Below are 12805 nucleotides of genomic sequence, written 5' to 3'. Positions count from 1 at the left end.
CGGCGATAACGCAGTACAATTTATTTGCAAAATGAGGTTGATTTTCGTGAAATTTTCACGCATGGGGATTAGAAAACAACAAGACACGTTCAAACTATACCACTTTCAGCCATGGCACAAGCAGCATGAACCAGATCCACTCCTTCTGTTTTTACCTTTCACAATAAAAGCCCAAGACTATGCAACTGTTGAGCTTATCTGGCAGGCAGAACAACACTAGTATGAATATTCGCAGGTGAGCATTTTGTGTTGTTTATTAGGTACGCCCTCAGTGAGTAAAGGCCTTAAGGCGATGGTTTAAAACATCATGTAGTCACTATTACATTGATAATGAGATATAATGTGATTGATCAAACATAGTGTATGTTTATTTTGTTTGAATAAATCAGCAGCATTTACCAACCTCAGCTAACCAAAAAACGTTTTTATTTATACGATTATGTAATAACTGAACTGCAACAATGCCTCTCAAAACAATGCATCATGGTAAATAACACAGTAAAATCATATTGCTGTCCAACTGTGAACATAACACTTTGTCTGCATGAGATAACTTCTTTATATGATATGTAGAGGGTAAAGTAAGAAGACCTTTGTGAACAAATGACAAAAGGTGTTCTTGTTAGGAACTCTCAAGTTCTCAAGTAGGTGTAATTTTTTTATATGAATATCACACAAACACACACACACACACACACACACACACACACACACACACACACACACACACAGGTCTAGAATAGCTGTTAAAACAGGTATTGATGAGAATGCCTAGTCAATGACCATCAGAGGAAAACAGAGACCGCCATTAGCCAGCCAGTCAATCGCTAAAGCATTCTGGGTAATTCTAGCACACACATACATCCAGACACAGGGATACACACATCGACAGCAAGAGGACACCCCTCAGGGACATCTTAACCACATACACACACACATTCACACAAAAAATTGCTATTTGCTATTGCTATTACATTATTATGCTCTGTCCCTTTCAGCTTTCTACCTCCTTATTTTCCTTTTCGTACCCTCTATTTTTACCTCTTTTTGACTCTCTATTCATCCCTCTTTCACAACCCTTGTGTCTCAGGGGTAAAGTGGTTGGTTGTTCCTGGGGGGTCTTAACCAACTCTCATTAGTGCAGTGTAGTAGTTTGTGCATATGTGCACGAGTGATGGGGATGATTGTGCATTAGGCATTGAGCTAATCAATTGGAAAAACCACTGGGCCTCGGCCCCGGCTTATGTTACCATCAGCGCTATTTATAGGGAAACACACAAGTACACACGACACACACAAAAAAAAAAATCACAAATAGCCATACTGTCACATGCACTGTTGATACACAGAGTTTACTCTGGACTTTATATTCAAACACAACTTCATATATTTCAGGAGAGGGAAATGAAAAGCCACGATTATAAGGAAACACTGTCATGAATTTTTAGGTTGAACGAAATAGTACCATTCAAAACAATATGGTGTACTAATAGGCAGTGGATTACAACATTCTCTCAAATCCAGTGACCACAAACAAAACTAGAAAATCAAGTTACGATCAGTTCAGGGGCAATGTCCCATTCCTTACTTCCTACTCCCGAATTTCTCAACTACAAACCTGTAAAGGTCCGTGACTGCATCTTGCAGAGTAACCAAGTCAGGTGGGTGACAAATGGTGACAAAATGGGTCCACAGACAGACAGACAGACATATAAAGCAAAATACTAAAAAACATCTTTGTGGTAGCTCCTGATACATTGGGTGTTTCCAGGAAACACAAACACACACACACACACACACACACACACACACACGACTCACAGGATGAAAACAATTCCAGTGCCGTTGTCGCGGCCTGTAATAAGACTTTTGACTAGGGCTGCGCACGAGTAGTTAATTCCAAGGTCGAGGGATCGAATCAATTCCTGCAGGACCAATCGAGTACTTGTTTTGCTAAACCTATTTTTACAACGCAACGCATCTTCCTACAGGAATAATGATGCACTGCAATACAGCCTAGCCTACACCTAATGCTTATTCTTTTTCCTTAAAAAAAATGTAATTTGCTTTCAAATTCTGTTAGTGATCAGTCTCGCTGTGGAGAAGGCACTCCACTCCAGTGGGTTTTGCTGAGGACGATGGCATGGCTCACAAAAAACAAACACCTAGCTCATTGACATCCATTCGTCTGGGCCTTGCACAGTAACCCCGTCATGTAGGTCACACAACTTAGCAAGAAGCTAACTTACTGAGAAGCAAGTGGTGCTACAAGCACGCACACAAAAAAAACTTGAGTGCCGTTTTTTACCAAATTAGTTCATTTGAAATTAGGACTACTCAAGGACTCGATCACTCACACCCATCCCTGATTTTGACCATAAGACGAATAACACATACAGTATATAACTGACTTAAATCAAGTCCTACTCCTCAGGTACGTGTAGCAACAACATTTGTTCTCTTAATTTTAGCAGTCACCTGTAGATTGACAGAAGATTTTTGACCTGGATACTTCACTGCATTGACTCTTTTTTTGTCCCTATTGTCAACAAACACTATCACAGGATGACTGCTCATTACATTGTGCATTCCTAATGTTTGTAGCGAGGATCAAGTACTTCCATGCTTTCAGATGTTTACAAAACAGGCACTCTGGTTGGCCCAAAAGTCTCAGAAGTATACCATGTAATTGCAATTGACTTGATTTGAAACAGACCAGGGATCTTTGTTGTATGTCATCCACCTTTCTCGCTTTCTCTTTTCTCTTCTCCTTCACTGAACTGTAAACTGTCCAACAAAGCCAACAAATATTTTTTAAATGTGTTTTTTGTTTAAGTGCACATTGAATTTGAATTTCTCATCAGTCAGAAATATGTTAGGGCTCAATCTAAAACAAAATAAATATAACAATGTAACTTTTTCTTTTCTACTCCCTCCACTGTCTCCCCCTCCCTCTGCCTCTCTCCCCCTTATCTGTATTTCCTAGTGGGAGTGAGAAAGATTAACGTCAACGCTGGTTTTACTTATCATACTGTAGCCAGCACAACCCTGCAAGGGATAGAGTGGAAGCAAACTGCATCATAATTCAACACAGGGCACAAACACAGTACTACTACAACTGCACATAACACACGTACATACTTCACATAGACACATGAAGTGGTACACTTCACTGATGTACTGCATGTTGTCGATACTAAGAGGGACTGAGCAAAGCCTTTCCAATATATGAAGTTGGAACTTGAGGTTCCTTTCCTCAATATTCAAAAAGGTCCATTTGTCTTTTAATGTGCAGCATTAGAAAATGTGAGCAATGACAGTTCAAGTCATTGCTATGAAACCACTTGGTATTCAAGCACTTCTGTGTGGAAGTCCATCGAACAGCTTATACACTATGTTGAAGCAAATGGCTTCTGTGTCCATCAAGTTATGATAAAAAAATCTGCTCCTCATGATGGGTGTTGCATATGAAAAAAGACATATATTTGAAGTTTCCTAATTATAATAAATGTCATATGTATTTTTTTGTTTCGTCTATGTGAATTCATGTTTGCACGAGTGAGTACAATGTGCAGTCAGTGGCAGACAAATCCCCCTGTGTATGGGTGTATGCGAATTTATGTGCACCTATCTTCGTGTATTACTCAGAGGTCCCCCCCATCCCTCTGATACACAAACACAAACATTCAGACACACAAACAGTTAAGGCTTAATGAAGCAGAACTCAGCCTGGTGCCCATTAGCCTGATAATTTATAATTTCTCCCTGCCTCCTAACACACTTATCAACTTGCAGAGGAGGTTGTGTGTGCATGTATATGAGCGTACGCATGTAGAGTATGTGTGTCTGTTTGTGCCTACTGGTGCTTATGCACTTTGGCAGATAAGAGATGTGGTTAGTAATGACACACATGTATGTGTAAATGAATGCTCATATGATAGTTTTATAAGTCACTGCTGTTATGTGAACACATTTATCTCCAATTAAAATATACCCAGCTGCCAGTTTTTAAGGTAGGCCACACCTACACTAGATGTAGTTTTTGGTGATCTACTCGGTTACATCAATAACTGTGGGCCAAATAACAGAAACACATCTATGTATAATGCAATACAACAACAGCACCAAAAACTACATCCAACAAAACAACCATGCAGTTGATTCAACACTGTTATTTAACAGTTTCAACAAAAACAGAACATTAAAAACATTTATGCATGAGTGTTGTATATGAGTGCGTTAGTTTTAGTGAAGCATACAAAATAAACTGGTACTAGTGTCTGCCATGGCTGGAAGATAGTTAATATTTCAAGGATAAAATAGGGTTTTTACTGCCATTATATGGCTTAAGTTCACCACCTAAATGTTTTTTGTGTAAGAATGTAAGAACATTGTGGCATAAAAACAACATCTGGATGAGCCGACGCACAGAACAGGTGTCTTGTTGTCTTCTGCACACGTGTTACATGAGGCTTTGCATACACAGTGTAGACACAAAGACAGTGACCGACAGCAACACACACACAGCTGTATGTGCAACAGCATGTGTGTGGCGGAGAGAGAGGAGAAAAAAAGAGAGGGAGATATCTGTGCTGGTGAGTATGAAGTTAGCAGTAAAGTTATTGCTGTGAGTGTAGCAGTGCAGTGTATACAGTTTATCTGTCGGCGAATAAATGCTACAACTCCTAAAGAGCGGGGGGGGGGGGGCAAGTACCCCTGTCTTGCTTGTAACCTGCTGATAAAAGTGAAGAGAGGTAGCCCTGAAATTTACGACAACTTCAGCAAAGGCTCACTAAGGTGAGCTGACCTTTAAGGTAGACCAGCTATTGTCATTTAAGGGACAAGCCACTCCTGCAAGTTTTGCTTGAGTTAATCTCTTCCTTACTGCAACGGATAGAAGAGAGTAACCCTACGTCACGTAAAAGGCCACGCCCCTCACCAGTGAAAACAAAGGAGAGTGGTTAGCAGTGGCTAATACAAAAAACAGACCTCAGACGCTAATACAAAAAACAGGAGTGAGTACTCAGTTTATACAAAATGAAGTTGATTACATTTGAGGTATATATTTATTGATAGAATGATGTCAAAAAGATGGCAGTGTGTGTGGGTGTAAGAGAGAGAAAGACAACCTCAATTAGGTGGATAAAGCCTTGGCTGTTTTGTTTTGTGTTGTTTTGTGTTTTGTTTCACATAGCCCACTAAAACGACAGTATATAACGACAAAGAAAGGGATTGTTGTCATAAGCCTGCATTATCTGGTGATTCAATGAGGTAGGAATGAATGTCTGGGTACGTCATCTGGTCACTGAATGGGCTCGTTTACCCTCTTCTCCTCCGGCAAGCTGTATGGACTAACATTCCCCAACACTTTGATTTTCCATATAACGTCGATCATCGCTCGGCAATGACGTAATATAGCTGCCTGCCTGTCTAACATTAGCCATTGCAGGAGGTTTCCAGGTCGGGTTAAGTTTACGGCGAGATTTGTATTTACTGCCAGTCAAAGCCAGCAGTTTGTTTTCAACTGAATGGGGGCGTGGCCTCATGTGTTTCTCTAATTTATTACAGAAATGTTTGCCTGATGACCGCACAGATATGCGAATTGGTGCATTACGGAATTTGTGCCTGAGCACTGTAAAACCCACAAAAAATTATTTAAACGGTGTGTCAGATAAAAATGTAGCGATCCCTAACACAAAGTTTGACATAGTTTCTATTTGCACACGGGTAAGAATAGTATTACACCCACCCCCTTCCTTGTAATATAAAAAGCAATAAAGTAAATGGCGGTAGAAAGTCACAATGGATTAGTGGCTAAACATGGGTCTTTCACTGAGGAGACTCGAGCACTCTGAGAAATTGATGTTCCAAAGTATAATATATAGGATTATTTAACAAATTCTAAAGCAATGCCTCTCAATCATCACTTATGCCCCACAAGAAGTGTGTGGTACTGTTTGTATCTGGAGAGACCCTGACCTCTGCCTGGATTTTCTGTATACATCGTATTTGATGGTGAACAGGGACATAGGTGTATTTCATATACTGACACACAGGCCATAAGGCAGTGTGTCTGTCCGTGTCAAACAGAAACGCTGCATTCACTCATAATCCGCTGTGAAACTAATGTTGTCACAATACCAAAATTATGACATTGGTACTATACCTGTCTAAAGTATCTCGATACAGATAGTGAAGCGACAATTTAAAAAGTCAAAATAAAAAAGCTTTATAGCTACCTAACATTTTCAGTTCAAAAAATAAGAAAATCCTTTATTAATCCCACAAGGAAACATTGCAATGGGAAATTTGCAATTTGCATTTCATGTTAATAACCCTGCAAACTACAGGCTGGTCTGTGCTCTAATCAGACCTTGTCTACTATAAATGATAAATGATTGACAAAAATGTACTTGCTATTATTATACTACCAGTACTGATTGACTTAAAACATGAAATTCATAACCGGTGTTGTTAATCAGCCTACTTGTGAACAGCAGCGCATGTTATGGTAAAGTTAATGTTACCAGTGTGAACTGTTTGCATACAGAGATGTGTGAACCACATTGGAGAGTTAAACAGTTAGCTTTACCCGACTGCCTTGTGCAACTCTGACGGTGAAAAAAGTTCACGTCACAAAATAAACACTCGCTTGACTTCACGTTACATCCAGGGGATATTTCTGTTAGAACCTGCAGCTCTCGGAACTCTTTGAACATGTCTGCATGTCTGTCAGCTCGATGTTTCGCCAAGTTGGTTGTGTTGGCTCCCTTGGTCTGTATCGATTTAAAGCATGGTTTGCAGATGGGCTTTGTGGTGTCTGTGGGCTTGACACTGTCGGCTACGTTTTTGCTCTGTGCGTCTGCTTATAAACAATCCTAGGACTGTCGGCAGAAGCACTCACGGCACTTTCACCCATGTCTGTCTCCCTCTGTGACTGTCTGTCACTATTAAACCACACCCAATCTGGCTGCAGGCAGTGATGAAGCAGAGAGAAGCTGCACACAGACACTCTGCCGCTGCACACTGTCCCACAAAGTTAATAAAGTACCAAAACTAATAACACGTGACTTAGTACTGTTTTTAACAGCAGGGTACCGCGGTAGCTTTCTAGTATCGGTTTCCCGATACTATGTGAAACAATCATACATTTTTCCTCAGTTTTATTCCTATGAACAGTGCTCGCTCTCTTCATTCAGTCTCTTGCTCGCTTGACCATCGCTGAGGATATGTATACAAAATTGTTTGCACATGTACTGCATCAGCACCAATGAAGGCTTTAACACATCTGCACACCTGTCACTTGAAAACACTCTTTTACTCTTGAGGTTACAAAGACCGTAGTAGTGTCAGTATTCAAGAGAGAGAGGGAAACTTATGTACCATGATGTTATGAACAGGGAGCCATTCTGTGTCCTCTTCCTTGTCTTCTTGCCTGCCACTTATTCTTACAGATGTGATCTGGATAATGTTGGAAACAGAAAGAATAAGAGAGACACAGACAGAGACATAAAGAGAGAGAAGCAAAAGGAAAGAAAATGGTCAGACAGCAGTGCCACAGTTTGATGAAGAAATTAAAGGTCTTACTTCTTTCTCTCATTCAGCCAGCATCATTCTTTCTATCTATCACTTTATTTCTCTCCTTTTTTAATTTCTTCATGCTCTCCCTTCACTGCACTCACTCTACCTCCATCCCCTCCTTCACCTCCCTTCTCTCTATCTCTGTGAATAGAACATCAAAAGCCTCTGAGTTAGATGGGGAGTGACAGTGTTTGCTATTGGTATGCAGGCAGACATGTCTGCTCCAAAGTGTTAGTCTAAAGGCCTCGGCTAAGTGTTTGTCAAGACTTAAAGCCATTGTTCTCCTCTCCTCTCAGATCTCAAACCGCTCCCTTTCTCTCTCTCCATCTCCCTCTCTCGCTCCACTTTTGTACTTTGATGGAGTATTTTACTGCTGTGTGTATGTGTGTATATGAGGAGACTGTTTTGAGACAATGTGTCTGAGAGGCTGTGCTGAGAGATTGTGTTCACTTTTATGGTTATGTTTATATGCACAGGCATTTCAACAATAAGCAAAACCCATCCACTTGTTGTAATTGGTGAAGACTCCAACAAAAACAAAACAAAAAAAGAGTTCAAATCTTTCTATGGCAAGGTAATGGTATCATTACCTTGCCATATTGTTTTATCCAAGGCTCCACTGATGATCTACGTAGATATCATTAAGGGGTTGCACTGGAGAAAAATTGCTCCCCGTCTTTAATTTTGTCACAAAAAGTACGTTTAAAATGTCAGAACCATGAATCATATCTCTCTTACTGTCATCAACAACTAGACAAAGACAAAAAGGAAAAAAAAAACAATCTTTACTTATTTTCAAAAGTAAAAGTCTCTAAAAGTGTATGATTCAATGTTTTCATGTGGTCTTGTCAACAAAAATCACAATAAATTGTTACATTAAATCTCAATACATATAGGATCTCAATACTTAACAGCAAGCATGGTAATAGTTTCAAAAGCATATCATGTGGGTATTTTGAGACACAGCAGCATTGAGTTAATCCTTTCATAAAGCCAAGTTGCTGGATAATTTTTCAACGGAAGAAGAAAACATTAACATAATGACTGACGAAAAAACAATATGATAAGCTATAAAATGCAGTAGGTTGTATCAGTTATTTACACAACAGATAGTATCTGTCAATAGAGTTTTAATAAAATTGTTATAGAATTAATTAAAATGTGTTTATTTTAAAGGCTCTTTTTCATTTCCGCTTTCATGCTCTCCATCTTACTCTCCATATCTTGCCCTCTTAGTTTCTCTTGACTCTTACCATCACCCTCCTCATTTTAATCTCCTATCTTCTCTTGCCTGCTTCCCTCTGTCACCGTTAAACTTGGAGCATTTGTTTGTGTGTGAGTGTGTGTGTGTGTGTGTGTGTGTGTGTGTGTGTGTGTGTGTGTGTGTGTGTGTGTGTGTGTGTGTGTGTGTGTGTGTGTGTGTGTGTGTGTGTGTGTGTGTGTGTGTGTGTGTGTGTGTAAACAGGGGTTACAGTCAAGGCCTGGAAACAAAAAGCAGCTCTTTCTTTGAAGTCCAACCCAACGTTCTATAGGGTGGAACTGTTAATCACAGATAACCCTGCAGCATCTCATATCTCCCTCTCTCTCCCTATGTCTCACCCCCACTCCTCCATTGTTGCCTCTCTTTCTCTTTCACTTCACCTCATACCTCTCTCCCTTTTTTATTGTCTTACTGATCTGTCTTTTTTTTCCTCTCGATTCCCATTCAGTCAGATTTGTTGTCTGGTGTGTGTATTGTGCTGGTAGGTACTGTCAGTAGCGTGGCAGTGAGCCTCGTGGTGCCAGTAAAGCAGATTATGAGTTGATTTTGGCGAAAGAGGCTGGTAATTCTTTTAAACCAACAAAGCGGTTCCATTAGCCCCCCGCTGCTGTCCTGAAAACAGACACTGTAATGCTCCCAAAACACAAGAGAAAGCACAGCTAAACATACACACTTGTACACTGTACCGTCTCAAACCATGTCAACATGCAAGTTAGCACACTTGCTTATCTAACATGAAACCTATACTGTACGCACACACAGGTCAGAATTTTACAATGTGCTTCCAAAAACAGACACACATGCAACACAAACATACTGGAGCCTGGCCGACATATCTGTTTGCTGATCTTATCGGTGGATATTAACCTATTACTGACATAACATAATTGTATCAAACGGTATCGGCTTAAATGTTGACTGATAAACATTTATATGAAAACCATGTTACAGAAGATATTATACAGAAAACTATGCTTATGGTGATTTCAAAATGGTGTTATAAAGCTATTGTTTATTGAAATGGTAAGCAATCGACTGATACTGAACATATAGTGCTATTTAGCTACTTATTATTATTCTGTCAATTTATACATTGTATGTAAAAAAGCAACCTTCTGAGTACCTTTGCAGAGTACACATAGCTGCACATAGAAAAGGGCCATTTTCATCCCAGCTCAAAAACTCAATATATTGGCCATCATATAGTTTTAGCAATGTGTAGAACATTATCTAAATTATTAAAATTATTATTATTGATTACTTTTTTCAAATACTGGCCTGATCAGGCACCTGGTTGATTGTATTAACTGACCCAACGTAAATTTTGACTGCCCTCAGGCCCATTGGACGATCCTTATACTGCAGTTGACTCCATGGTACAGATGGAGAGAAGTGGGCACAATGGGACACAGGCAGTACAGCAGACAAACTTGGCAAACAGACCGACTAACAGACAGCAGATTTGGGCTCTATGTCCTTCTGCTATGGGATACACACAGAGACACACACAAACACATACACACACCAGTTGGGATATCCAGACCTGCCACTGAACAGGATTACCTCTGTCAGGGGAGGACTGGTATCCCCTCATCAGCACACGCGCAAACACACACACACACACATACACACTCCGACACACACACACACACACACACACACACACACACACACACACACACACACACACACACACACACACACACACACACATACACACACACCCACACACAAACACACACACACACATTCTTATCAGCTTGCCCAGTGAACCATTATGATGTGTGTGTGTGTCTTTGTGTGCGTGAATGTGTGTGTTGAGAAGTCTCTGATGGCAAGGATTAGGTACTCTTGACTCTCTCTCAGTCTCTCAGCGAAGAACCAACCAGCACAAATACATTCTCAAACAAACCAACACACAACCAGCAGCGTTGGTACAGTACAGAGGTCTGCTTTGGATTTTACTTTTGTGCTTGCTACAGCACATATTTGACTCTACAACATGTTATATAATGTAAAATCCAGTTGATGTGTTGAACAGCGGAGGCCGCAAGCTTGTTTCTTTCTGACAATACAGAGAAAATAAAAATATGATGTAGTATTGGAACAATTTTATATTTCTATATATGATTTCCATATTTATTTCTTACTATGCCAGTTTGTTAATTGTTAGCATACTGCATTTTAAAACAGACAAAATTGCATTAATTGGAAGGCAATTTCAGACTTAAAGCCAAAAGCCTGCTATTTATTATTTTGCCATTACGAGGAACCAGGGGCTAAAACAAGATATCTGAAAAGCATAATAAGTAAACAGCATCTAAATTCAACAAACCCTGTGTTAGAAAATGTTGAATTTGAAATAAGAAGTGACAATTCTTTTGATACAAGCTCCTCCATCAGTAGACATTAAACCATGCTTGATACTTAAAACATTCAACATTCAATTACTGACCACGTACAGTACATGCATATTCACAGGGATGCAGTGGAAAGCATCTGAATTCCAGTAGAGAACCCGCAGCAGAGACACAGAAAATGAGTCAGAGGAAAACTCAATGGTAGGAAATACAGAAATGGGAATAGCATGTCAGAATAAGAGAGAGACAGAGAGAGAGAGAGAGAGAGAGAGAGAGAGAGAGAGAGAGAGAGAGAGAGAGAGAGAGAGAGAGAGAGAGAGAGAGAGTACAAGATGAATGTTAGAGAAAGAGAGAAGGAGCACTTAACCCCTGGTTAGTGGGGTCACATCCCTGTGGTAGTGGGGGAAGAAGGTCCCTGCACACACACACACACACACACACACACACACGCACACACTCAGACTGAAATACAGACACACATAGATGCCAACATGCATACACAAAATCATTTTCACGCATACTGTGCATCTAGGCTACATGCAGACACTTTGCACTTTGTTGCATCTGGACCCAAGATGATCTCTCACCCTAAGAAAATCCTCTGTCTCTCTCTCTCTAGGGCTGCAGTAGTCATAAAAATCAAAATCGATGCATTATTTTTTACTTTTTCTAAAACGTTTCAATATATATATTCCTATCAGTGTTTCTCTTATATCCATTCTGCACCCGCGGTGCTAATGAGCATCGTTGTTAAAATTTCACACGATTAGTATCTTCTGCTCTCTTGTTTTATGCCCAGTGTCGAAATACACATGCGGACTGACCCTACCCCAGACATCTGCCATTGCATGTCTGGGGCAGGGTTCCAACCACGGAAGCCCCAGTGCTCCGCGTTTTCATCACGCTGCACACACACACAGTGGATTAATTCAACATTGTTGGTACGGTTAACAGGCTCAGAGTGCTGACAGATTGTTTTAGAAGAAGCTAATAACAGGAGTAAGAGGTGAACCAGCTTTAAAAGTGACAATATTGTGCTGCATATAAGTGCTGTTTGTTGGACCTAATTTATGCCGATGTGAAAAGTGGGTCATGTTGAGTTTGAAAAGAAACAGATATTACTAAAATGTTTTTTAAAAACTTTAAATTGTTATAGTTGAGAAGAGAGTTTGGTGTGGTGTTAGAATGGGTTAGGTTTGGTTCACCAAAAATGAGCCCTTCTTTTTTTATCATGTTGCCAGTTTCAATCGATAAAATAGTCAATAGAATAATAATTGTCAGTGGCAGCCATATATACCGGTGTAAAAAACAATACTCGATACCTTTTTGGGTACTTAAGCAAAAAAGGGGAAAAAATAAAGAGCAAAGAAAAAAGAAAGCATTTTTACAAAAACCTGCACACAGTGCTGGTTCAGAAAAAGTCACTTCTCGATGGCAGAAGAGTTCTCTACAACAGCAGTTTAAGTTTCTCTTAAGGTGCACCCTAATGCACCATAAAGTCCTGTCAGAACTCACAGGCTATACTGTTCGTTTGTTTACATAACTCACAGGGAGATAATGTTGTCACACTGGTGACTTCAGGGAAGCAAGAGGATTTAACAGT

The sequence above is a fragment of the Echiichthys vipera genome (assembly GCF_963691815.1).
Source record: "Echiichthys vipera genome assembly, chromosome: 1".
Lineage (NCBI taxonomy): Eukaryota > Metazoa > Chordata > Actinopteri > Perciformes > Trachinidae > Echiichthys > Echiichthys vipera.
The sequence above is the reverse complement of the archived record's forward strand: the minus strand, read 5'-3'. Positions refer to the sequence as shown.